Below are 25866 nucleotides of genomic sequence, written 5' to 3' on the forward strand. Positions count from 1 at the left end.
GATGCTGTCTGGATTAGAAAGGGTGCAGAGGAGATTTACCAGGATGCTGCCTGGATTAGAGAGGGTGCAGAGGAGATTGACCAGGATGCTGTCTGGATTAGACAGGGTGCAGAGGAGATTTACCAGGATGCTGCCTGGATTAGAGAGGGTGCAGAGGAGATTTACCAGGATGCTGCCTGGATTAGAGAGGGTGCAGAGGAGATTGACCAGGATGCTGTCTGGATTAGAGAGGGTACAGAGGAGATTTACCAGGATGCTGCCTGGATTAGAGAGGGTGCAGAGGAGATTTACCAGGATGCTGCCTGGATTAGAGAGGGTGCAGAGGAGATTTACCAGGATGCTGCCTGGATTAGAGAGGGTGCAGAGGAGATTCACCAGGATGCTGCCTGGATTAGAGAGGGTGCAGAGGAGATTTACCAGGATGCTGCCTGGATTAGAGAGGGTGCAGAGGAGATTTACCAGGATGCTGCCTGGATTAGAGAGGGTGCAGAGGAGATTTACCAGGATGCTGTCTGGATTGGAGAGGGTGCAGAGGAGATTTACCAGGATGCTGCCTGGATTAGAGAGGGTGGAGAGGAGATTTACCAGGATGCTGCCTGGATTAGAGACAGTGCAGAGGAGATTCACCAGGATGCTGTCTGGATTAGAGAGGGTGCAGAGGAGATTTACCAGGATGCTGCCTGGATTAGAGAGGGTGCAGAGGAGATTTACCAGGATGCTGCCTGGATTAGAGAGGGTGCAGAGGAGATTTACCAGGATGCTGTCTGGATTAGAGAGGGTGCAGAGGAGATTCACCAGGATGCTGCCTAGATCAGAGAGGGTGCAGAGGAGATTTACCAGGATGCTGTCTGGATTAGAGAGGGTGCAGAGGAGATTTACCAGGATGCTATCTGGATTAGAGAGTGTGCAGAGGAGATTTACCAGGATGCTGCCTGGATTAGAGAGGGTGCAGAGGAGATTTAACAGGATGCTGTCTGGATTAGGGAGGGTGCAGAGGAGATTTACCAGGATGCTGCCTGGATTAGAGAGGGTGCAGAGGAGATTTACCAGGATGCTGCCTGGATTAGAGAGGGTGCAGAGGAGATTTACCAGGATGCTGCCTGGATTAGAGAGGGTACAGAGGAGATTTACCAGGATGCTGTCTGGATTAGAGAGGGTGCAGAGGAGATTTACCAGGATGCTGCCTGGATTAGAGAGGGTGCAGAGGAGATTTACCAGGATGCTGCCTGGATTAGAGAGGGTGCAGAGGAGATTTACCAGGATGCTGCCTGGATTAGAGAGGGTGCAGAGGAGATTTACCAGGATGCTGCCTGGATTAGAGAGGGTGCAGAGGAGATTTACCAGGATGCTGTCTGGATTAGAGAGGGTGCAGAGGAGATTGACCAGGATGCTGCTTGGATTAGAGACGGTGCAGAGGAGATTGACCAGGATGCTGCCTGGATTAGAGAGGGTGCAGAGGAGATTTACCAGCATGCTGCTTGGATTAGAGAGGGTGCAGAGGAGATTGACCAGGATGCTGCCTGGATTAGAGAGGGTGCAGAGGAGATTTACCAGCATGCTGCCTGGATCAGAGAGGGTGCAGAGGAGATTTACCAGGATGCTGCCTGGATTAGAGAGGGTGCAGAGGAGATTTACCAGGATGCTGCCTGGATTAGAGAGGGTGCAGAGGAGATTTACCAGGATGCTGTCTGGATTAGAGAGGGTGCAGAGGAGATTGACCAGGATGCTGTCTGGATTAGAGAGAGTGCAGAGGAGATTTACCAGGATGCTGCCTGGATTAGAGAGGGTGCAGAGGAGATTTACCAGGATGCTGCCTGGATTAGAGAGGGTGCAGAGGAGATTTACCAGAATGCTGCCTGGATTAGACAGGGTGCAGAGGAGATTTACCAGGATGCTGCCTGGATTAGAGAGGGTGCAGAGGAGATTTACCAGGATGCTGTCTGGATTAGAGAGGGTGCAGAGGAGATTTACCAGGATGCTGCCTGGATTAGAGAGGGTGCGGAGGAGATTTACCAGGATGCTGCCTGGATTAGAGAGGGTGCAGAGGAGATTCACCAGGATTCTGCCTGGATTAGAGAGGGTGCAGAGGAGATTTACCAGGATGCTGCCTGGATTAGAGAGGGTGCAGAGGAGATTTACCAGGATGCTGCCTGGATTAGAGAGGGTGCAGAGGAGATTTACCAGGATGCTGCCTGGATTAGAGAGGGTGCAGAGGAGATTTACCAGGATGCTGCCTGGATTAGAGAGGGTGCAGAGGAGATTCACCAGGATGCTGTCTGGATTAGAGAGGGTACAAAGGAGATTGACCAGGGTGCTGCCTGGATTAGAGAGGGTGCAGAGGAGATTTACCAGGATGCTGCCTGGATTAGAGAGGGTGCAGAGGAGATTTACCAGGATGCTGCCTGGATTAGAGAGGGTGCAGAGGAGATTTACCAGGATGCTGCCTGGATTAGAGAGGGTGCAGAGGAGATTCACCAGGATGCTGTCTGGATTAGAGAGGGTACAGAGGAGATTGACCAGGGTGCTGCCTGGATTAGAGAGGGTGCAGAGGAGATTGACCAGGATGCTGTCTGGATTAGAGAGGGTGCAGAGGAGATTCACCAGGATGCTGCCTGGATTAGAGAGGGTGCAGAGGAGATTGACCAGGATGCTGCCTGGATTAGAGAGGGTGCAGAGGAGATTGACCAGGATGCTGCCTGGATTGAAGAGCAGGTCTTATGAGGAAAGGTTAAGCAAGCTAGAGCGTTTCTCTTTGGAGTGAAGGGAAATGAGAGATGACTTGGTAGAGGTGGACAAGATGATAAGAGGCACAGATTGAGTAAATAGCCACAGACTTTTTCCCAGAGTGGAAATGACTGATACAAGGAGGCATACTTTTAAAGGTGATTGGAGGATACTATAGAGGGATGTCAAAGCTAAGTTCTTTTACATAGTGGGTAGTGCAGCATGGTACACTCTGCCGGGGGGTGCAAGAGGTAGAAATGTTATTTAAGAAACTTTTAGATAAGCACATGGATGTTAGGAAAATGGAGGGTGATGTAAGAATATAAGAGCATAAGAAACAGGAGCAAGAGTAGGCCATCTGGCCCATCGAGTCTGCTCCGCCATTCATCAAGAACATGGCTTATCTATCTATGGACTCATCTCCGCATACCTGCCTTTTCCCCATAGCCCTTCATTCCCCTACTATGCAAAAATCTATCCGACCTCGTTTTAAATATATTTACTGAGGTAACTTCACTAGGCAGAGAGGGAAGAGTTCGGTTAAAAGATCAGTAAAGCATTGTGGGCAAGAGGGCCTGTGCTGTGCTGTAAAGTTCTATGTTCTACTCCCATCAACTACCCCCCCCCCCCACCCCAGATCCCACCATTCAGGATCAGAGGGCAGAGCCTCAGAATAGAGGGACATCTTTTTAGAACAGAGATGAGGAGGATTTTCTTCATCCAGAGGGTGGTGGATCTGTGGAACTCACAGTTGTAGAAGACAAATCATCGGTGTAATTCAAGCAGAGGTTGATAGGGTGTCAAAGATTACAGGGGAATGGAGTTGAGAGGGATAAGAAAGCAGCCGTAATGGGACGGCGGAGCAGACTCTATGGACTTCTGCTCCTGTGTCTTATGGTCTCATCTACACGTACAGCAGACATTCCGCTCTTTGTTGAGACGTGAAGGAATCCCACATAGTCACAGGGAGAGCATGCAAACTCCACACAGACAGAACCTGAGGTCGGGATTAAACTTGGGTCCCTGGAGCTGAGAGCCAGTAGCTCCAGCAGCTGCGCCAAGCAAGGGGACGCTGTAATGGTGCATTATTATAATGTGCAGGAACTGACCTAGATCTTGAATTGCTTTCTTCAGAGACAACTTGCAGAATGTTTTAATGCTGAATAAATTTTGGCTTCACAGTACAGATGTCATAGATGTGATGTGGACACTGTTCTGTTTAAGCATCTATAATCAACCACCTCACAGTTACATTCCAGATCAGGAGTCTCAGTACGGACTAGTACCTCAATTGGCTTTTAAACAGTTTCAGATTTCTGCATGCACGATATTTTCTAAATGAAACGTAGGACCCGTCCGGAGAAGGTGGAGAGACATCTTCATGGTTGACTGAACCACTTTAGAGGCTCTGATTACTCAACCATGCCAGAGTGACAGGGGAGGAAATCTCTCATCCTCAAGTATCAGAGAACCAGATATTTTATTAAATTTTTAAAAACTCAGTGGATTCGCTGTGATCACTGCTAGAATTTGCTTCTTATTCCAATTTCATGGAACATTGAATATAGTACAACTCAGTACAGACCCTTCAGCACACGGTTTTGCACAGACACTAGCCTACTCCAAGATCAATCTAACCCTTCCCTTGCATATCCCTTCTACTCTTTCTTTCATCCATTTAAGGATCTCCTAAATGTCCCTTATGTATCTGCCTCTACCACCACCACTGGCAGCTCATTCCACACACCAACCGCTCTGTTTAAAAACCTTCCTCCAACATCCCCCCCATGCATTCCGCAATCAACTTAAAATCACGCTCCCTCGAATTTCTACCCTGGGAAAAAGTATTTGGCTAAGCACTCAATCTGTGCCTCTTATCATTTTGTACACCTCTATCAAGTCAGCTTTCATCCTCCTTTGCTGCAAAGATAAAAGCCCCAGCTCACTCAATCTATCCTCATAAGACATGCTCTCTAATCCAGGCATCATCTTGGAAAATCTCCTCTGCACCCTCTCTAAAGCTTCCACGTCCTTCCTATAACGAGGTGACCAGAACTGAACACAATCTTCCAAGTGTAATCTAACCAGGGTTTTATAGAGCTGCAACATTACTTTGTGCCTCTTGAATTCAATATAGGAACCGAGCAATAAAGACCAACACATCATACGCCTTCTTAACCACCCTATCAATTTGCACTGCAACTCTGAGGGATCTCTGGTCATGGGTGTCCCGTTCCTCCACACTGCTGAAAACCCCGCCATTAACCCTTTATTCTGCTTCAAGTTCGACCTGCCAAAGCGCATCACTTCATGCTTTTCCGGATTGAACTGCATCTGCTACTTTTCAGCCCAGCTCTGCGCCCTGTCACTATTCCTTTGTAATTCATGACAACCAGCTTCACTATCCACAAAACCACCAACCTTCATGTCCTCTGCAAACTCACTAACCCACCCTTCCACTTCCTCATCCAAGTAACTTATAAAGGTCACCAAGAGCTGAATCCCTGAATTACACCACTGGTCACTGCCTTCCAGGCAGAAACATCCCTCTGCCTTGCATGGGCAAACCAATTCTGAGTCCACACAGCCATGTTTCCCTGGATCCCATCCCTTTGCTTTTAAATCTTTTTGACCTTCTGTTTGCACAATGTTTGTAAATGAAATGTGGGTGACGCATCTTCTTAGCATCTGAGTCAGTGAGCTACTTTAGAGTCCTGATTAGTCAACCACATTGCTGGAGTGACAGACTGGATTAGGGGAGGAAATTTCTCATCCTTAAGTACCAGGGAACCAGAAATATTATTAAATTTAAAAACAACTCAATGGATTCACTGTGATCACTGATAATATTTACTCTTATTCCTGTTTCATTAACTGAATTTAAATTCTTCCGGTGCAGTGCTGAGATTTGAACCTATGGTCCACATTTGAGGGCAGTGGTAGACTCAAATCTCCAGTCCAGCACAACCAAGCCAACAAGAGTAAAGTTCACAAAGTGCTGAACCTGACCACGTGCACACACCATGACACAGAAGGAGACAAATAAGAGGAGAAAATCAGCTGGAGGAGCTCAGCAGGTTGAGCAGCATCTGTGGGGGGAGAGGGGGTGAAGGAATTGTCAGCGTTTGAGTTTGAGACCTGCCACAGGACAGAGAATGGAGAGAAGAGATGGCCAATGTAAAGAAAAGAAGGGGACGGCTGAAATGCGCCAGAAGGAGACAAGGAAGGATTAAAATCAGAATCAGGTTTATGACTACTGACATGTTGTGAAATTTGGTGTTTTGCAGCAGTACAGTGCAACACATGAAAAAATTCTTCAATTTACAATAACAAGTATAAAAAAAATAAATGGTGCAAGAAACGAGGTAGTGAGCATGGGTTTATGGACCATTCAGAATTCTGATGGAGGGAAAGAAGATGTTCCTAAAATGTTGAATGTTTGTCTACAGATGTACTGTGGAGAGCATTCTGACTGGCTGCATCACCGTTTGATGTGGAAGCACCAATGCACAGAACTGGAAAAACTGTAGAGGATTGTAAACTCAGCTAATTCCATCGTAGCAACATAGAAAACCTACAGCACAATACAGGCCCTTCGGCCCACAAAGCTGTGCCGAACATGTCTTTACCTGAGAAATTACCTAAGGTTTCCCATTGCCCTCTATTTTTCTGAGCTCCATATACCTGTCCAGGAGTCTTTTAAAAGACCCTGATGTATCCGTCTCCACCGTCGCCAGCAGCCCATTCCACGCACTCACCACTCTCTGCGTAACAAACTTACCCCTGTTATCACCTCTGTGCCTACTTCCAAGCACATTAAAACTATGCCCTCTTGTGGCAACCATTTCAGCCCTGGGAAAATGCCTCTGACTATCCACACAATCACTGCCTTTCATCATCTTATACACCTCTATCAGGTCACCTCTCATCCTCCGTCACTCCAAGGAAAAAAGACCGAGTTCACTCAACCTATTCTCCTAAGGCATGCTCTCCAATCCAGGCAGCATCCTTGTAAATCTCCTCTGCACCCTTTCTATGGTTTCCACATCCTTCCTATAGCGAGGTGACCAGAACTGAGCACAGTACTCCAAGTGGGGTCTAACCAGGGTCCTATATAGCTGCAACATTACCTCTTGGCCCCTAAATTCAATTCCACAGTTGATGAAGGCCAATACACCATACGCCTTCTTAACCACAGAGTCAACCTGCGTAGCAGCTTTGAGTGTCCTATGGACTCGGACCCCAAGATCCCTCTGATCCTCCACACTGCCAAGAGTCTTACCATTAATACTATATTCTGCCATCACATTTGACCTACCAAAATGAACCACCTCATACTTATCTGGGTTGAACTCCATCTGTCACTTCTCAGCCCAGTTTTGCATCCTATCAATGTCCCACTGTAACCTCTGACAGTCCTCCACACTATCCACAACACCCCCAACCTTTGTGTCATCAGCAAACCTACTAACCCATCCCTCCACTTCCTCATCCTTGTCATTTATAAAAATCACAAAGTGAAGGGGTTCCAGAACAGATCCCTGAGGCACCCCACTGGTCACCGACCTCCATGCAGAATATAACCTGTCTACAACCACTCTTTGCCTTCTGCAGGCAAGCCAGCTCTCGATCCACAAAGCAATTTCCCCTTGGATCCCATGCCTCCTTACTTTCTCAATAAACCTTGCATGGGGTACCTTATCAAATGCCTTGCTGAAAACCATATACACTACATCTACACCTCTACCTTCATCAATGTGTTTAGTCACATCCTCAAGAAATTCAATCAGGCTCGTAAGGCATGACCTACCTTTGACAAAGCCATGCTGACTATTCCTAATCATATTATGCCTCTCCAAATGTTCATAAATCCTGCCACTCAGGATCTTCCCCATCAACTTACCAACCACTGAAGTAAGACTCACTGGTCTATAATTTCCTGGGCTATCCCTACTCCCTTTCTTGAATAATGGAACAACATCTGCAACCTTCCAATCCTCTGGAACCTCTCCCGTCCCCATTGATGATGTGAAGACAATCTCCTCCCTCACCTCCCACAGTAGCCTGGGGTACATCTTGTCCGGTCCCAGTGACTTATCCAACTTGATGCTTTCCAATAGCTCCTGCACATCCTCTTTCTTAATATCTACATGCTCAAGCTTTTCAGTCCATTGTAAGTTACCCCTACAATTGCCAAGATCCTTTTCCATAGTGAATACTGAAGCAAAGTATTCATTAAGTACCTCTGCCATCTCCTCTGGTTCCACACACACTTTACCACCGTCACACTTGTTTGGTCCTATTCTCTCATGTCTTAAATCCTCTTGCTCTTCACATACTTGTAGAATGCCTTGGGGTTTTCCTTAATCCTGTCCGCCACGGCCTTCTCATGGCCTCTTCTGGCTCTCCTAATTTCATTCTTAAGCTCCTTCTTGTTAGCCTTATAACCTTCTAAATCTCTATCATTACCTAGTTTTTTGAACCTTTCGTAAGCTCTTCTTTTCTTCTTGACTAGATTTACAATAGCCCTTATGCACCACGGTTCCTGTACCCTACCATCCTTTCCCTGTCTCATTGGAACATACCTACGCAGAACTCCACACAAATATCCCCTGAACATTTGCCACATTTCTTCCGTACATTTCTCTGAGAACATGTTTCCAAATTTATGCTTCCAAGTTCCTGCCTGATAGTCTCATATTTCCCCTTACTCCAATTAAACACTTTCCTGACTTGTCTGTTCCTGTCCCTCTCCAATGCTATGGTAAAGAAGATAGAATTGTGATCACTATCTCCAAAATGCTCTCCCACTGAGAGACCTGACATCTAACCAGGTTCATTTCCCAATACCAGATCAAGTACAGCCTCTGCTTTTGTAGGCTTATCTACATATTGTGTCAGGAAATCTTCCTGAAGACACCTAACAAACTCCACCCCATCTAAACCCCTCACTCTGGGGACATGCCAATCAATATTTAGGAAATTAAAATCTCCCACCATGACAACCCTGTTATTGTTATTCCTTTCCAGAATCTGTCTCCCTATCTGCTCCTCAGCACTATCTCTGAGCAACAGTGCCATGCTCCCAACACTTTTGCCTCCCTCCCTGTCCTTTCTGAAACATCTAAAGCCTGGTACTTGAAGTGACCATTCCTGCCCCTGAGCCATCCAAGTCTCTGTAATGGCCACAACATCATAGCTCCAAGTATTGATCCACACCCTAAGTTCATTCGCTTTGTTCATAATATTCCTCGCATTAAAATAGACACATCTCAAACCATCGGTCTGAGCGCATCCCTTCTCTATCACCTGCCTATCCTCCCTCTTACACTGTCTCCAAGCTTTCTCTATTTGTGAGCCAACCGCCCCTTCCTCCGTCACTTCAGTCTGGTTCCCACCCCCCAGCAATCCTAGTCTAAACTCTCCCTAATAGCCTTAGCAAACCTCCCCACTATCAAGGGCAGGTTCAAAAGGCAATGCTTTAGAACGGCAGCATCATTATTAAGGGCTTTCTCCACCCAGGACAGGCCCTCATCTCGTTACTACCATCAAGGGGGGGGGGGGGGGGGGGTATTGGATCCTGACGACACAAACTCAACAATTTAGGAACAGCTTCTTTCCCACTGCCATCAGGTTTCGGAATGGACAATGCACACTACCTCATTTTTTGCTCTACTTTGGTTTTTTAAATGTTTCTTGTTGTGACTTACAGTATTTTCCATATTGCTGCTACAAAACAACAGTGATAGGCAGCCTGATCCTGATCATGGCTGATTTTTTTCCTTTATTGGCAAACCCCTTCTCCCCGTAACCCTAATCAAACAAAAACCGATCAAGAGTAACACATGCTCCAAATGTTGGGGGAACTTGGGTCAGGCAGCATCCATGGAAAGGAATAAAGAGTCAACATTTTGGGCAGAGACTCTTCATCCTCTCCATAGATGCTGCCTGACCTGCTGAGTTCCTCCAGCATTTTGTGTGCTTACTGTAGATTTCCAGCATCTGCAGAATCTCCTGTGTTTAGAAACCTATAAAGGTTATTTCTATTCCCATCTAGGAATATTCCTATCAACTACATGCATTTGCAGGTAAACTACATGCACTTGCGGTGAGGGAAAAAAAGCCTCTAAACCTTTGCAGAAGAGGTGCAGAAAGTTTGAGAGCAAGCCAAAGATGGATGTTGCACAATGACCTAGAACTTGTTCAGAGTGGTGGGTAGATCACAGGCAAGGTCTTGAAGGAGGGCTGATGGACAGGTTTGGGTCGGGTATTCCAGTGCTTAAAGCGCAGGCTGCTGACAGCACTCAGCAGTAGAGAGAAACATGAAGAAAGCCAATCATCTCAAAGTGAGCAGAAAATCCAAAGAGGATTAGAAAGATTTCTTCTTGCAAAGTTAAAAGAATGCTTTCCTGATGGTGCGTTGAAAGGTAAAAACAGATCACACCATTCAAAAGTTATTTAAAAATGCATAAGGAAAGGCAATGCTGCCAAAAAAAAGAGACAAATCTCTAAGAAGAAACAAATTCTGTGCTAGAAACAAAGAACAAACAGTCAAAGTTGCAGGTAACTTCAATATCAAAGTATGTATACACTCAGTGGCCAGTTTATTAGGTACACCTGTAAGCCAGTTCATTAATGCAAGTCACAAGGCAGCAAATCAATGCATAAAAGCATGTAGACACGGTCAAGAGGTTCAGTTTTTGTTCAGACCAAACATCAGAATGGAGAAGAGATGTGATACCCGTGACTTTGACCATGGAATGATTGTTGGTGACAGATGGGGCGGTTTGAGTATCTCAGATACTGCTGATATGGATTTTCACACACAACAGTCTCTAGAGTTTACAGAGAATGGTGAGAAAAACAAAAATCATCCAGTGAGCGGCAGCTCTGTGGATGAAAATGTCTTGTTAACGAGAGAGGCCAGAGGAGAATGGGTGAAGCTGTCAGGAAGACAACAGTAACTCAGATAAACGTGCACAACAGCAGAGTGCAGAAGAGCGTCTCTGAACACACAACACGTCAAACCTTTGAAGTGGATGGGCCATGGAAGCAGAAGACCACAAACCCCTAACAGGTGATAGAAGAGGCACCTAAAATGTGGCCACTGAGTTAATACATCACCATATACTACCTTGACATTCATTATCTTGAGGGCATTCACATTAGAAGAAATAACTATAAAAGAATCAATGAAAAGCTTTGCCAGCCAGTGGTGTAGTGGCATCTGCACCTGACTTTGAGGCCAGTGGTACCCGGTTCAATTCCGGATGGCTCCTTGCACGCTTTCCATCCGTGCTGGTTTGAGCATCGAGCTAGCAACTCGGCCTCGTAAAAAAAAAACAAAAATGCTAAAGAAACAGCAACACACACAAAGTGCTGGTGGAACGCAGCAGGCCAGGCAGCATCTATAGGAGAAGCGCTGTCGACGTTTCGGGCCGAGACCCTTCATTAGGACTAACTGAAAGAAGAGATAGTAAGAGATTTGGAAGTGGGAGGGGGAGACCCGAAATGATAGGAGAAGACCAGAGGGGGTGGGGTGAAGCTGAGAGCTGGAAAGGTGATTGGCAAAAGGGATACAGAGCTGGAGAAGGGAGAGGTTCATGGGACGGGAGGCTCGGGAGAAAGAAAGGGGGAGGGGGGCACCAGAGGGAGATGACGAGCAGGCAAGGAGTTATTGTGAGAGGGGCAGAGGGAGAAAAAAGAGAGAGAAAAAAAAGGGGGGAAGAGATAAATAGATAGATAGATAGATAGATAGATAAGGGATGGGGTAAGAAGTGGAGGAGGGGCATTAACAGAAATTAGAGAAATCAATGTTCATGCCATCAGGTTGGAGGCTACCCAGACGGAATGTAAGGTGTTGTTCCTCCAACCTGAGTGGGGCTTCATCTTGACAGTAGAGGAGGCCATGGGAACATATCAGAATGGGAATGGGACGTGAAATTAAAATGTTTGGCCACTGGGAGATCCTGCTTTCTCTGGCAGACAGAGCGTAGGTGTTCAGCAAAACGGTCTCCCAGCCTGCGTTGGGTCTCACCAATATATAGAAGGCCACACCAGGAGCATTGGACACAGTATACCACACCAGCCGACTCATAGGTGAAGTGTCGCCTCACCTGGAAGGACTGTCTGGGGCCCTGAATGGTGGTGAGGGAGGAAGTGTAAGGGCAGGTGTAGCACTTGTTCCACTTACAAGGATAAGTGCCAGGAGGGAGATCGGTGGGAAGGGATGAGGGGGACGAGTGGACAAGGGAGTCGCGTAGGGAGCGATCACTGTGGAAAGCAGAAAGTGGGGGGGGAGGGAAAGATGTGCTTGGTAGTGGGATCCCATTGGAGGTGGCAGAAGCTATGGAGAATTATATGTTGGACCCAAAGGCTGGTGGGGTGGTAGGTGAGGACAAGAGGAACCCTAACCCAAGTGGGCTGGCGGGAGGATGGGGTTGAGGGCGGATGTGCGGGAAATGAGAGAGATGCGTTTGAGAGCAGAGTTGATGGTGGAAGAAGGGAAGCCCCTTTCTTTAAAAAAGGAAGACATCTCCTTCATCCTGGAATGAAAAGCCTCATCCTGAGAGCAGATGCGGTGGAGATGGAGGAATTGTGAGAAGGGGATGGCATTTTTGCAAGAGACAGGGTGGGAAGAGGAATAGTCCATCAACTGTGAGAGTCAGTAGGCTTATAGTAGATATCAGTAGATAAGCTGTCTCCAGAGATGGCCCATCCATTATTTATTTATTATTCCTTCTTTCCCCCCCCCCCCACTTTTTTCTCTGTCTCTTTATTCTCTCTCTGCCCCTCTCACAATCACTCCTTGCCTGCTCTCCATCTCCCTCTGGTGCTCCCCTCCCCCTTTCCTTCTCCCTAGGCCTCCCGCCCCATGATCCTTTCCCTTCTCCAGCTCTGTATCCCTTTTTGCCAATCAACTTTCCAGCTCTCAGTTTCACCCCACCCCCTCCGGTCTTCTCCTATCATTTTGGATCTCCCCCTCCCCCTCCCCCTTCCAAATCTCTTACTATCTTTTCTTTCAGTTAGTCCTGATGAAGGGCCTCAGTCCGAAACGTCGACAGTGCTTCTCCCTATAGATGCTGCCTGGCCTGCTGTGTTCCACCAGCATTTTGTGTGTGTTGCTTGAATTTCCAGCATCTGCAGATTTCCTCGTGTTTGCATTTTTAAAGAAACAGTAAGGTTGACGCCTGATGGAACACCAACAACCACAATAAAAAACTACATGCAAAGACTGACGAACAACCAACGTGCAGAAAAAGACAAACTGTGCAAAAATAAATATGGAAATATTACTGAGAACATCAGTTTCAGAGTCCTTGACAGCAAGTTTGAAAGTTGTGGAATCGGTTTAGAGTTGATGTGGTTCAGGAGCCTGATGGCTGAAGGGTAAGAACTGTTCCTGAACCTGGTGGTGTGGGACCCAAGGCTCCTATAGCTCCTAGCAGATGGCAGCAGTGAGAAGAGAACGTGTCCTGGGTGGTGGGGGTGGGAAATAGTGGTGGTACTCATCTCCTATACTAAATCAACACACAAAGCACTGGAGGAACTCAGCAGGTCAGGCAGCATCTGTGGAGGGAAATGGACATTCGACATAATCAAGTTGAGATCTTTCACCTGGAACAGAAATGTTGACTGTCCATTTCCATCCACAGAAACCGCCTGAACCACTGCCTCCAGTGTTTTGTATGTTGTTCCAGATTGGGTTGGCACAGTAGAGCAGTGGTTAGTGCAATGCTCTATAGTGTAAGCTGTAAGATTGGGGTTCAACTTCCTTCCAGATTATGTGGATTTATATCAGCCACTACAGACAACCCCTTACAAGAACATCTTATTCAACTTCAGTGATCGTGCTACCTACCTAGTTTACCTAGTTTCCTCCCATTCATATGCCGATCTGAATGTCACCTAAAAACAATCTCCCTGTAACCTTTGAAACAGTCCATCATAGTTAAAGTCTCCCCACCATTCAGCACATCTACAAGAAACGTTGTTGCAGGAAAGCAGCATCCATCATCAGGGACCCCCACCCGCCCCACCACCCAGGACATGCTCTCTTCTCACTGCTGCCATCAAGACTCACACCACGATTACCCCTCAACCATCAGGCTCTTAAACTAAAGGGGATATTTTCACTCAATTTCCCTTGCCCCATCAATTAGGTAACTGTTCCACAATCTACAGACTCACTTTCAATGACTTTTCATCTCACGTTCTTGATATTTATTATTTTTTTCTTTTTTATGTGCACAGTTTATACACTAGTTGAATGCCCAAGTTGGAGCAGCCTTTCACTGATTCCATTATGATTATTATTCTTTTCTGAAGTTATTGAGTATGCTGGCAATCCAATGAATCTCAGGGTTGTATATGGTGACATAAAGTATATGTACTTCGATAATAAATTTATGTTGAACTTTTAATCAAGAACCCATCAACTTCCACATTAAATATACCCGACAGAGTGAGCAGCCTCTAATGAGAATTGAGAATGGTTGCCTCTGTTTCCCACTCAAGAGTTGCAAATTCCAACTGCACTCTTCTTTCTCAGGCACCTCTTAACCTATACCCTCTGCTTTTATATATCTCTACATTAGTCCTCCGTACTGCACAGGCATTTGTCCTTCCCCAGGACCTGTATTCAGAGGAGTTTCTATGTTCTCAATCAGGTGGTGTGTACCTATTGAGCTAAAAGCACAGGAAATTGAATTAAAGTACATTAAAGGACAAGTTGCTCTCAGAAGTACAAATAGGATTGAACAATAAAAGAAATAAATCAAATAAGATTCTCAGCAGCAGAAACTTGATGAAGCTTTAATGACTCATTTGTCAAAGACAGGCAAGGCTGGATGTGGAGACCTGGTTTCCATGAGGCAGCTTGCAGCCTTTAGGAGACAAATCCTTGGTAACTTCCCAACCAAAATGACTGTATATTTGGAAATACAGAGCCTCTCAAAGTCAAAGTCAATGTATTATCTACCTACGTATATGTTACCATATTCTACCTTGAAATTAATTTTCTTGCAGAGGTTTACAGGGAAAAAAGAAATATATAGAATTTATGTACATAAATATATTATTTACTGATTTAGTTATCATCATTGGTGTTTTTGTATTTGCACAGTTTGACTTTTGCACATTGGTTACCAGTCTTTGTGTGTAGTTTTTCACTGATTCTATAGCATTTCTTTGTTCTACTGTGAATACCTTCCAGAAAATAAATCTCAGGGTCGTATTTGATGACATCTACAGTACATACTTTAATAATAAATTTACTTTGAACTTTAAAGAAACATTGACAAACAACCAAAGTGCAAAAGAAGATTGATAGTGCAAATTTTAAAATATATACAAATAAATAATACTGAGGGCTTGAAACAGAGCCTGTAGGTTTCATCAATTTAGTGTTGTGGTGAGTGAAGCTATCCACCGTGGTTCAGCAGCCTGATGTTTGTGGGGTAGTAACTGTTTCTGAACCTAATGGTGTGGGACACAAGACTCCGGTACCTCCTGAATGATGGTGGAGGTGAGAAGGGGGCATGGCCTGGATGGTGGGAGTGCTTAATGATGGGTGCTGCTTTCTCGTGCTGGTATTCCATGTAAGTCCGTAATGGCGGGGAGGGCTTTGCCTGCGGTGGACTGGGCTGTATCCGTCACGTTCTCCAGGCTTTTCTGTCCCTGGGCATTGGTGTTTCCATATCAGGCCGTGATGGATACTCTCCACTGAGCATCTACAGAAGTTAGTCAAAGTTTTAGGTGACACGCCAAATCTCTGCAAGCCTCTCCTTTGTGATGGCACTTACCTGCTGGTCCTGGGACAGATCTCCTGATAGGAGAACGCCAAGGATTTAAAGTTATTGACATCAGGCAGCTGTCAGCATGTTCTCCATCAGTCTGACCTGGTTAAAGCCTTACAAAGCCATGCACTGAAGGAAACTTTAGAGAGCCCATTATCAGATGCTCTGCACCCCTGATCTCCGTCCAGAAGAGCTATTAATAACAGAGCTTTGGTTACATCTCCTGGAACGGAGTGTTGCATTTCACCATCCTCTTGTTACAATGAAAAATCAATTTAACAGATAATAAGTACACAGAATAAGTAACAAACTTTGTCTCATTGTATAAAATATTCACCCTTACTTCTCAGAATCAGGTCTATTATCACTGATATCTGCTGTTTTACAGCAGTATTACAGTACAATACACAAAATATAATAAATTATAACACAAACTCTTATTATAACTTATGATATTGTAATGCACTGTGTATATATATTACATTACACTGTTCTCAATGTTTTATATATATATATATAAAATAATTAACATATATATAATTGTAACATTATAATGTATATTACGTTGATAATGGCACCACTCTAGCATAGCAGTTAGTGTTGGGGCGCCGGAGTTCAGAGTTCGATTCTGGCACTATCTGTAAGGAGTTTCTATGTCTTCCCTTGAATGCAGGGGTTTCCTCTGGGTGTTCCGGTTTCCTCCCACATTCCAAAGCTGTACAGGTTAGTAGGCTCATTGTAAATTGTCCGGTGATTAGGCTAGTGTTAAATAGTTGCGTTGCTGGGTGGTGTGGCTCATTGAGACCGGTAGGGCCTGTTCCGCACACCATCTCTAAATAAATAAAATATAATAATGTATAATATGTAGCCAAGTAGTACAAAAAGAGAGCAAAAACCATGAGGTTGTGTTCATGGACTGTTCAGAAATCTGATGGCAGGGGGGAAGAAGCTGTTCCTAAAACATTCAGTGTGGGTCTTCAGGCTCCTGTGCCTCCTCCCTGATGAGAGGCCATGTCCCGGCAGCTGGGGGTCCTTAATGAAGGATGCTGTCTTTTTGAGGCATTGCCTTTTGAAGATGTCCACAGTGCTGGGAACATAATGGAACTGGCAAGGTTTGCAACCCTCTGCCTGCCTCAGCCTCTTACTGGAATAGTAGATGTGGTCGTGTGATTTCAAGCTAGCAGTTGGAACAACGTTTATTGTTGATATGCAGCACGTCACAGAGACATTATCAAAAATCCCTCCCACCCTGGTCATTCACTCTTCTGCCCCTCACCATCAGACAAACGATACAAAAGCCTGAAAGCACGTACCACCAGGCTCAAGGACAGCTTCTAACCTGCTGTTATAGGACTCTTTGAATGATAAAAGGCTCTTGACTTCATAACGTACCTTGACAGGGCCCTTGTACCATGTTGCCTGCCTACACTGCCTTTTTTTCTGTAACTAACACCATTTTCTGCATTCAGTCATTACTTTTCCCTGTACTGCCTTGATGTACTATTATATTGAAATGATCTATATGGATGGCATGCCAAACAAAGCTTTTGACTGTACCTCAGTATACGTGGCAATAATAAACAAACTTACCAAACTTGCCTCCTTATTCTCAAAGCGTCTGGTTCTGGTCTCACACACGTGACTGGAAATGTCTGCATTTATTCAAATCTTTTAATTAGCTTAACATACAATGCCTGTCTACCAGGTCCAATCCATCATGTCAACCCTTAGTCTTGTTCTTTCTAAAAGATAACACAGGCTGTCAAATCTTTCCTGACCAGGGAGAGCATTAGTCTTTTCTAATCATTCTCTTGAATCGTTCCCTGAGTATGACCTGGAATCCAAAGTATCTCTCGGGCAACTGAGTCCACCCTCACATTTAGCCAGAGACAACAGAGGTTTACTACATAGAACATACAGCACAGGAACAGGCCCTTTGGCCCATGATGTTGTGCCAAAACTAATTAAACGCCTAATGTCTAACTAAACATCACTTCTGCCTACACAATGTCCATATCCCTCCATTCGTTGCACATTCTTGTGCCTACCTAAGGGCCTTGCAAATGCCTCTATTGCATTTGCCCCTACAACCACCCCTGTCAGTACATCTTCCAGGCACCCTTGCCTCCCTGTATCAAAGAGTGCTTTGCACACCTCCTTTGAACTTGCCATCTCATCTTAAATACATTGTCTTTAGCATTAGACATCTCAAGATTCAAAGTATATCTTGTACATGTCACCATATACTACATATACTATCATGACAATCATTTTCTTGCAGGCATTCACATTTCTACCCTGGAAAGAGATACCAGCTATCTACTCTACCTATGCCTCGTATAATCTTACAGACTTCTATCAGATTTCCCCTCAGGCTGTGACACTCCAGAGCAAACAGCCCAAATTGTACCTCTCTTGATTGCTCATATCTCGAATCCAGACAGAATCCCACCTGGATAACATGATAGTGTAATCGCTCTACAGTGTCAGTGATCACTAGTTAGGGTTTGATTTCTGCTACTGCCTGTATGGAGTTTCTATATTCACCAGGGGTTTCCCCCAAATTCCAAAGACATATGGTCATGTTTAGTGAGCTGTGGGCAAGCTATGTTAGCACCAGAAGTGTGGCGATACTTGCTGGCTGTCCCCAGCACATCACAAACGTTGACGCAAATGAAGCATTTCACTATATGTTTTGATATAGCTATATATACACATGTGTGTTGGCACATGGCCAAGTGGTTAAGGCGTTCGTCTAGTGATCTGAAGCCTTGGCTGAGGCTTGCGTGTGTGTGTTGAGCAAGGCACTTAACCACACATTGCTCTGCGATGACACCAGTGCCAAGCTGTATGGGTCCTAATGCCCTTCCCTCAGACAACATTGGTGGCATGGAGAGGGGAGACTTGCAGCTTGGGCGACTGCCGGTCTTCCATATAAAAAACCTTGCCCAGGCTTGCGCCCTGGAAACTTTCCAAGGTGCAAATCCATGGTCTATCGAGACTATACACATGTGACAAAGCTAATCTTTGTCTTTATACAAGTAAACCTCTTCTGAACGCATTCCAGAGCTTCCACATCCCCTTCCCAAAAGAGACAAGAGGAATTAAATACAGTTGTGGAGAACATCCAAAATATTTTACGTACTTCCCTTTAATAATAAATAGGCCATCTCACTTGTCCATTGCTCTTTCCAGCTTAAGAGATACCAGTCAACATACCCATCAATCCACTCAGCCCTCATCCAGCCCACCCTATCCAGCCAATGTTCATCTTTAAAAGATGTTGAAATAAAGATTTACTTTCAGTCTTTCAGAACCTCTAAAGTCAATGGTGCATATTGAGGAAAAATGTAGAAAATTCAATAATAAATTTGTGCACATCAGTTCCCACAACAAAGGTGGGAGAGCTGGTATCCTGTTTACAGCACAGGACAGGCCCGTCAGCCCACAATGTTGTGCTGGAATTTTAACCTACTCTAAGATCGATCTAACCCCTCCCTCCCACATAACCTTCCATTTTTTTATCATTCGTGTGCCTAATGTTTTAATGTTGTCTTATTAATGATGAGTGTTTAGATGGCTGCCAGTGACAGAGGGAGATGCACTAAGGACATTCAAGAAACTCAGATAGGCACAACATGGTGGGCCAAAGGGCCTGTACTGAGCTATAATGCTCTACGTTCAATGACAAGTAAATATTAGGCCCAGGACTGATGAGGAATACTAGAAGTAGTTGGGTTTTTGAAAACCCAATCACAGGCAGAAACAAGGCTATGGCTAAACAAGTCATCACATCATTCCAAGTAAAGGAACATCACTAGATTTCTTTGGTTTGAACCAGAGCGTTTGATGGCTCTGGGCCTATACTCACTGCAGTTTAGAAGAATGAAGGGGAAATCTCATGGAAACCTGTTGAATACTAAAGGGCCTAGATCAAGGGTTCCCACCCTTTATGACATGAACCAATACAAATTTCAAGTTGTATATGAATACATGCTTGGATAATAAATGAACCCTGCACCTTGATACCATTAAGCAAGAGGTCCATGGACCCCAGGGTGGGAACCTCTGACCTAGATAGAGTGGACATGGAGAGGCTGTTTACTATAATGTGTGAATCTAGGACCAGAAGTCTCAAAATACAAGGATGTCCCTTTAGAACAGAGATGAGGAGGAATTTCTTTAGCCAAAGAGTAATGAATATCTGTGGAATTCATCTGTGGAGACCAAGTCATTGGGTATATTTAAGGCAGAGGCTGATAGGTACTTGATTCGTAAGGGCATCATAGGTTATGGAGAGAAGACAGGAGAACAGGGTTGAGAGGGATAATAAATCAGCTATGTTGGAATGACGGAGCAGACTCGATGGGCTGAATGGCCTGATTCTATTTCCATGTCTTATGGCCTTCAAGGCTCAGGAATGAACAAAATCCAGAATCCTTTGACATGAAGTGAAGACAAATTAACGGAACTAAATGAGATGTGTAAAACGAGCCACCTAGCCACTAAATGAGATGTGTAAAACGAGCCATCAAGAGCAAATATTTGATTGGAGCAGTTAATAGTGAAATATTGTTGGAAGGTAAATGGAATTAATAATCAAAAGGAAAGCATTTAGATAAATCGTACTTCAACATTCCTCTGATAACTGCACACAGCAACAACTGAAGGAAATGTGCAAGTGAATCACTGGCTCGTGGCAATCTGTGTGCAGGGTGCAAACTATCCAGCGAGAACATTCAGACACATTCACCATTTCAGTTTAAGGAACATTCTGGTCCGCAGATTTCTTTATACAAGGGTTGAAATGTCTCACATTGGAGGGTGTGCTTTTAAAGTGAGAGAGGCAATTTCAAAGGAGATGTGAGGGCAAGGTTTTCTTTATGAAGGCAGAGAGTAGTAGGTGCCTGGAATGCCCGGTATGGGGTGGTGGTAGAGGCTGACACATCAGGGAATTTTAAATAGACACATGAATGTGAGCAAAATGAAAGGGTATGGACATTGTGTAGGCAGAAGAAATTAGTTTATTTGGCCATTTGATTACTAATTTAATCGGTCCAGCATAACACTGTAGGCCAAAGGTCCTGTTCCTGTGCTTAACAGTTCTATGTTCTATAACATACAATGAGGAGTCCTTCAGACAGGAGGCATTTACATGGCACATCATAATCAAATAAGCAGAGTCTGTTTCTCAGAGAACCAACTATGACTACAATCCAGGGCTGAGCCAAGCACCTGTTTGACATCTGACCAATTTGGAAGCTATATTCATCAGTGCAGGGCAAACACACTCAGAGGCCACTTTATTAGGTACACCTGATCATTAATACATACATCCAATCAGCCAATCATGTGGCAGCAACTCAATGCCTCAAAGCACACAGACATGGTCAAGAGGTTCAGACCAGACATCAAAATGGGGGAGAAATGTGATTTAAGTGACTTTGACAGTGGAACGATTGTTGGTGCCAGATGGGGTGGTTTGAGTATCTCAGAAACAGCTGATCTTCTGGGATTTTCACGCACAACAGTCTCTAGAGTTTACAGAGAAAAGAGTGAAAACAAAAAAAAAAAAACATACAGTGGGCCGCAGTTCTTTGGACAAAAATGCCTGGTTAATGAGAGAGATCAGAGGAGAATGGCCAGACTGGTTCAAGCTGACAGGAAGGCGACAGTAACTCAAATAACATCACATTACAACAGTGGCGTGCAGAAGAGCATTTTTGAATGCACAAGTAAACCTTGCCCTGGATGGGCTACAGCAACAGAAGACCACGAACACACACTCAGTGGCCACTTTATTAGGTACAGGAGGCACCAAATAATGTGGCTACTGAGTACACGCGATGTTTACAAACGTCCTTCCAGATGCCCGGTTCTCCCGAACATTTGGGTTAAAATCGGGAGCGACAGTGTGATGACAGAATCTCCTGCTCGCTTGCTTTGTGGAAGGTAGAGCCAGGCATTTTGTGGAGAGCTCCAGGCGGGCAGCGGAAGTCTCTCCCGACTTCGCTCCCAAGTGACAAAACTACATCCAATCCTGACTCCCTATTCTTAATCTCTTTATAGTGGGAGGGGTAGTTTAGTCTTCGTAAATCCCTTTAGTATGCCCCCAGCCCCTGTAAACTCTGATCAAATCACCCTCAGACCTCCACGACTAAGAGTGGGTGCGATCTGAACTCAGATTTTAAGCCATTGGAGTTGTCATCGACTGGGGGAATCGCGATGGGGTGCCAGGAACCTGGACTGTTTCGCTCTCCCCTCCACCCCACATCTCCCGGGTCGGACTGGTGAGGTTGGATCATCACCGGCCAGCCTTCTGCGGGATATCCCGGCGCTGTTAACGCTCAGCACACCCACACACACAGACACGGCCTTGGCTTCTCCCCGGAATTTAATACAGATTTTTATCTTACTGATGAAAGTTTGAAGATAACATTTTATCCTACTTTATTGAACTTTTCTGTTTTTTTTTCTGCGAGACCCCCGCTAGGACGGGCTAACATTATACGTGCAGAGAGTTCGGAGTCTAGCCAGCGTTGAGCCATCAGTACCCCGGCCAGTGAGAGACACCGAGGTCCAGTAGACTGAGTAAGAACGAGCTACCTAATCTTTCCCCGATTGTGCCCCGATGGCCACAGAGGAAAGAGACTTCCAGACCAGGGAACTTCTAAACCTTCACGCACGCTCGCCGTCAATCCAGCCCATTCATTCTGCATTGCAAAAGCTTCACCGATCGCGTACGGTTTGGGAGCTAAGACATCTCCCACCGCAGAGGCGAATTGTACCCACGATCTCCATGGGCACTTTAAGGCAGCATTTGTCATTACCCTAACTCCCTCTTCCAGAGCTCCGATGCCAGGGATGAGACTGTAAAGGAACTATGTATCTCGTAAGATGGAGAGGGTCTCTCCCCTCATACGTCTCCTATTTGCCGATTATCGCTAGCCCGGGAAAATATTTTCCAGCAAGCTCCCCAGCCTGGCCCGGGCCAAAGGGAAAGGTGAGGCACAACCGGAGACTTGTCTCTCCAAATGACCTGCTGGCTGCTGGCAGGACAGAGGCAAAGGCTACTCATTTTCAACCAGAAATATTCCAACTCCAACTCGGGGAAGGATGCACGATCTCCTCCACCCCCACCCATCTCCTCCTCTTGAGTGGTCGGAGGAGACGGCGTCCTCCGACCCGCCTCATGACCGGAGTCAGCTACAACTTTGTACCGTCAGCTTCCATCCCTCGTAGAGTCTCGAACACACATGGGGGAGTGAATTCTCCGTGAGACACCGGACATAATACATCCAGCGGTATCTTGACTTGAATTAGACGATTCTCGCTCTCTCTTTCCCATCCACAACACACACACGCCACGAACAGGGTTCCGGTAAAGGGTTCCAGAGGCGCCCGGAATACGCTTTAACAAACTGCATCTTCCCAGCACCGAAGGAAGCACATTAAGAACACAGGCTCTTACCTGTAATAATGCCCCCGTTTTATTGTTCTGTTTAAACGATCTGCCCGCGGGTTCTCGGGGAAGCCGCACGCTTCACCTGGGCAAGGCAGTGGCTGGCGGTGCCTCCACTATAACTGAGTTCAGTACCCTCCTGACAAGAAGCGAATGGCTTTATAGGGAGCGCGGGGAGGGAGGGGACCATACAGCGCCGGTACACTGCAGTTACCCGCTCACCCTCCAGTGAGGGAGCGCTGCATCACTGGCTCCTCGTGTCTGATTGGACACGGGCAGGGCGCTGCTTCGCATTGATAATTCAGCAGAGGGGCTTGCTATTCCTTCCCCAGACCCACATCTGAGAGTTCCTGCAAGTGACATTCAGAGGGATGTCTGCGTTCGAGACGGTCCCGCGACAGACAGCCTCTTATCGGCGGGCTCTGTGTGCTTGGCGGGGAGAACTTCCTATAGATGGGATTGTGTGTGTGTGTGTGTGTGTGTGTGTGTGTGTGTGTGTGTGTGTGTGTGTGTGTGTGTGTGTGTGTGTGTGTGTGTGTGAGTGTGTGTGTGTGTGTGTGTGTGTGTGTGTGTGTGAGTGTGTGTGTGTGTGTGAGTGTGTGTGTGTGTGTGTGTGAGTGTGTGTGTGAGTGTGTGGGTGTGTGTGAGTGTGTGGGTGGGTGTGTGTGTGTGTGTGTGTGTGTGTGTGTGTGAGTGTGTGTGTGTGTGAGTGTGTGTGTGTGTGTGTGTGTGTGTGAGTGTGTGTGTGTGTGAGTGTGTGTGTGAGTGTGTGTGTGAGTGTGTGTGTGTGTGTGTGAGTGTGTGTGTGTGTGTGTGTGTGAGTGTGTGTGTGAGTGTGTGTGTGTGTGTGTGTGTGTGAGTGTGTGTGTGTGTGAGTGTGTGTGTGAGTGTGTGTGTGAGTGTGTGTGTGTGTGTGTGTGAGTGTGTGTGTGTGTGAGTGTGTGTGTGTGTGTGTGTGAGTGTGTGTGTGTGAGTGTGTGGGTGTGTGTGTGTGTGTGAGTGTGTGTGTGTGTGAGTGTGTGTGTGTGTGTGAGTGTGTGGGTGTGTGTGTGTGTGTGTGTGTGTGTGAGTGTGTGTGTGTGTGAGTGTGTGTGTGTGTGTGTGTGTGTGTGTGTGTGTGTGTGAGTGTGTGTGTGTGTGTGTGTGTGTGTGTGTAGATGGACTGGGTGTCTATGTGTGTGTCTGTGTGTGTGTCTGTGTGTGTGTGTGTGTGTGTGTAGATGGACTGGGTGTCTATGTGTGTGTCTGTGTGTGTTAGTATTTGTATGTTAGTGTATGAATGTTGGTAGCTGGGTTATGTGTAAGTGTATTTGTATATGATTGTGTTTGTCTAAATGTACTTTTGTGTGAATGTTTGAGTATCGACTCTGTGTGTGTGTGTGTGTTAGTATATGAGTGTGCTTCTAAGTGTGTGCTGTGCATGGATGTGTGTGGATGTTGGTGAGTGTGTGTGTGTGAATATAAATAGGTATGTGAGTTTATTTGTGTCTATAAGTGTGTGTGAATGAGGTTGTGTGTGTGAGAGAGAGTGAGTACAGAGTACACACACATACACACACACACATAATTCCTTTCCCAGGATCTTGACACCATCAGATGTAACAGCAGGAGGAGGCCAGTTGGCCCCTTGCCCCTCTCTCATGTTCAATAAGACCACTTCAATGTTGTCCACATAGTAACACCCAAAAACAATTGCTCCCTTTCGTTCAACCCTGATTATCAGGCTAAAAATCCATCTACTCTGTCAGTGAAATCACCTCCGAGTCTCCTCAGTTCTCGGCATTGGTGATTGGTCTAATACTGTCACATGTATTAGGATACAGTGAAAAACACGAGAGATTCTGCGGATGCTGGAGATCCAGAGCAACATGCACAACATTCTTGAGAAACTCAGCATCTATGGAGAGGAATAAACAATTGACATTTTGGGCCAAAATCAGTGGTGCTTGTTCTCAAACCATTGTATCTTCTGTCTGTTATTTGCATCGATGACCAACACAATCCAAGGACGTGCTGTGGGCAAACTGCAGGTTGCCATGCCTGTGATGCCAACACAGCATACACACAACTTACTAACCTTAACCCATACAGATCTCCATACAGTCCGTCTTTGGAGTGTGGGAGGAAACCGGATCACCAGGAGGAAACACATGGACGCAGGAAGCACGTGCAGACTCCTTACGTACAGCAGTGGGAATTGAACACCAGATGCTGCTGCTGTAAATCATTACACTACCACGCCACCCCATGTTATGAGCATTATGTAAAGTTGTAGTACAATTTTATAAAATGTTATTCAGGCCCTGGCTGGAGGACCACATGTGCAGTTCTGATTGATACACCGTAAAGAGAATGTCATTGTACTGGGGAAGGTGCAGACCCCCAACACCCCCTCCTCAATGTTACCATCAGGAGCCTAAAGACACACACTCAACATTTTAGGAACAGTCTCCTCCCCTCCACAGGAACAGACAGTGAATCCACGAACACCACTTCACTATTATTGCTCTCGTTTTGCACTGCTTTTTTATGTCTTAATATTTCATACTCCAGTCACATTTCATATAAATGGTTAGTGTCAATGACGATCTGGCTGATTTTACATGATAATCAGCATGAGCTTGATGGGTCAAAGGGCCTATTTGTGTGCTATGTAACTTCTCCACAATTGCTGCCTTGATCTGCGGTGAAGGCAGGCAACTGTACAGTAGATATTACCTACTCTATGCAGATTCTACAGATGTACCACAGCGTTCTAACTGGTTGCATCACTATCTGGCTTGGAGGGGTCACTGCACAGGATCGTAAAAAGCTGCAGGGGATTGTAAACTCAGCCAGCCCCACCATGGGCACAGGGCTCCCCAACATTCAGGACACCTGCAA

The 25866-nt window shown here is 45.7% G+C and overlaps 1 protein-coding gene across 2 annotated transcripts in view; it reads right to left on the minus strand.

The window, feature by feature from the left end:
* The window catches only part of syt1a (synaptotagmin Ia), a 776810-nt gene extending 753634 nt beyond the window's left edge, over positions 1 to 23176 (minus strand). The window contains exon 1 of one of the 2 annotated variants that reach the window (XM_073058793.1): positions 22993 to 23176. The gene's annotated coding sequence lies outside the window, so the exon portion shown is untranslated. The remainder of the gene's footprint in view (positions 1 to 22992) is intronic. The other variant, XM_073058795.1, reaches the window with a different exon arrangement.
* Positions 23177 to 25866: the final 2690 nt, after the last annotated feature.

The sequence above is a fragment of the Hemitrygon akajei genome, chromosome 10 (assembly GCF_048418815.1).
Source record: "Hemitrygon akajei chromosome 10, sHemAka1.3, whole genome shotgun sequence".
Taxonomy (NCBI): Eukaryota; Metazoa; Chordata; class Chondrichthyes; order Myliobatiformes; family Dasyatidae; genus Hemitrygon; species Hemitrygon akajei.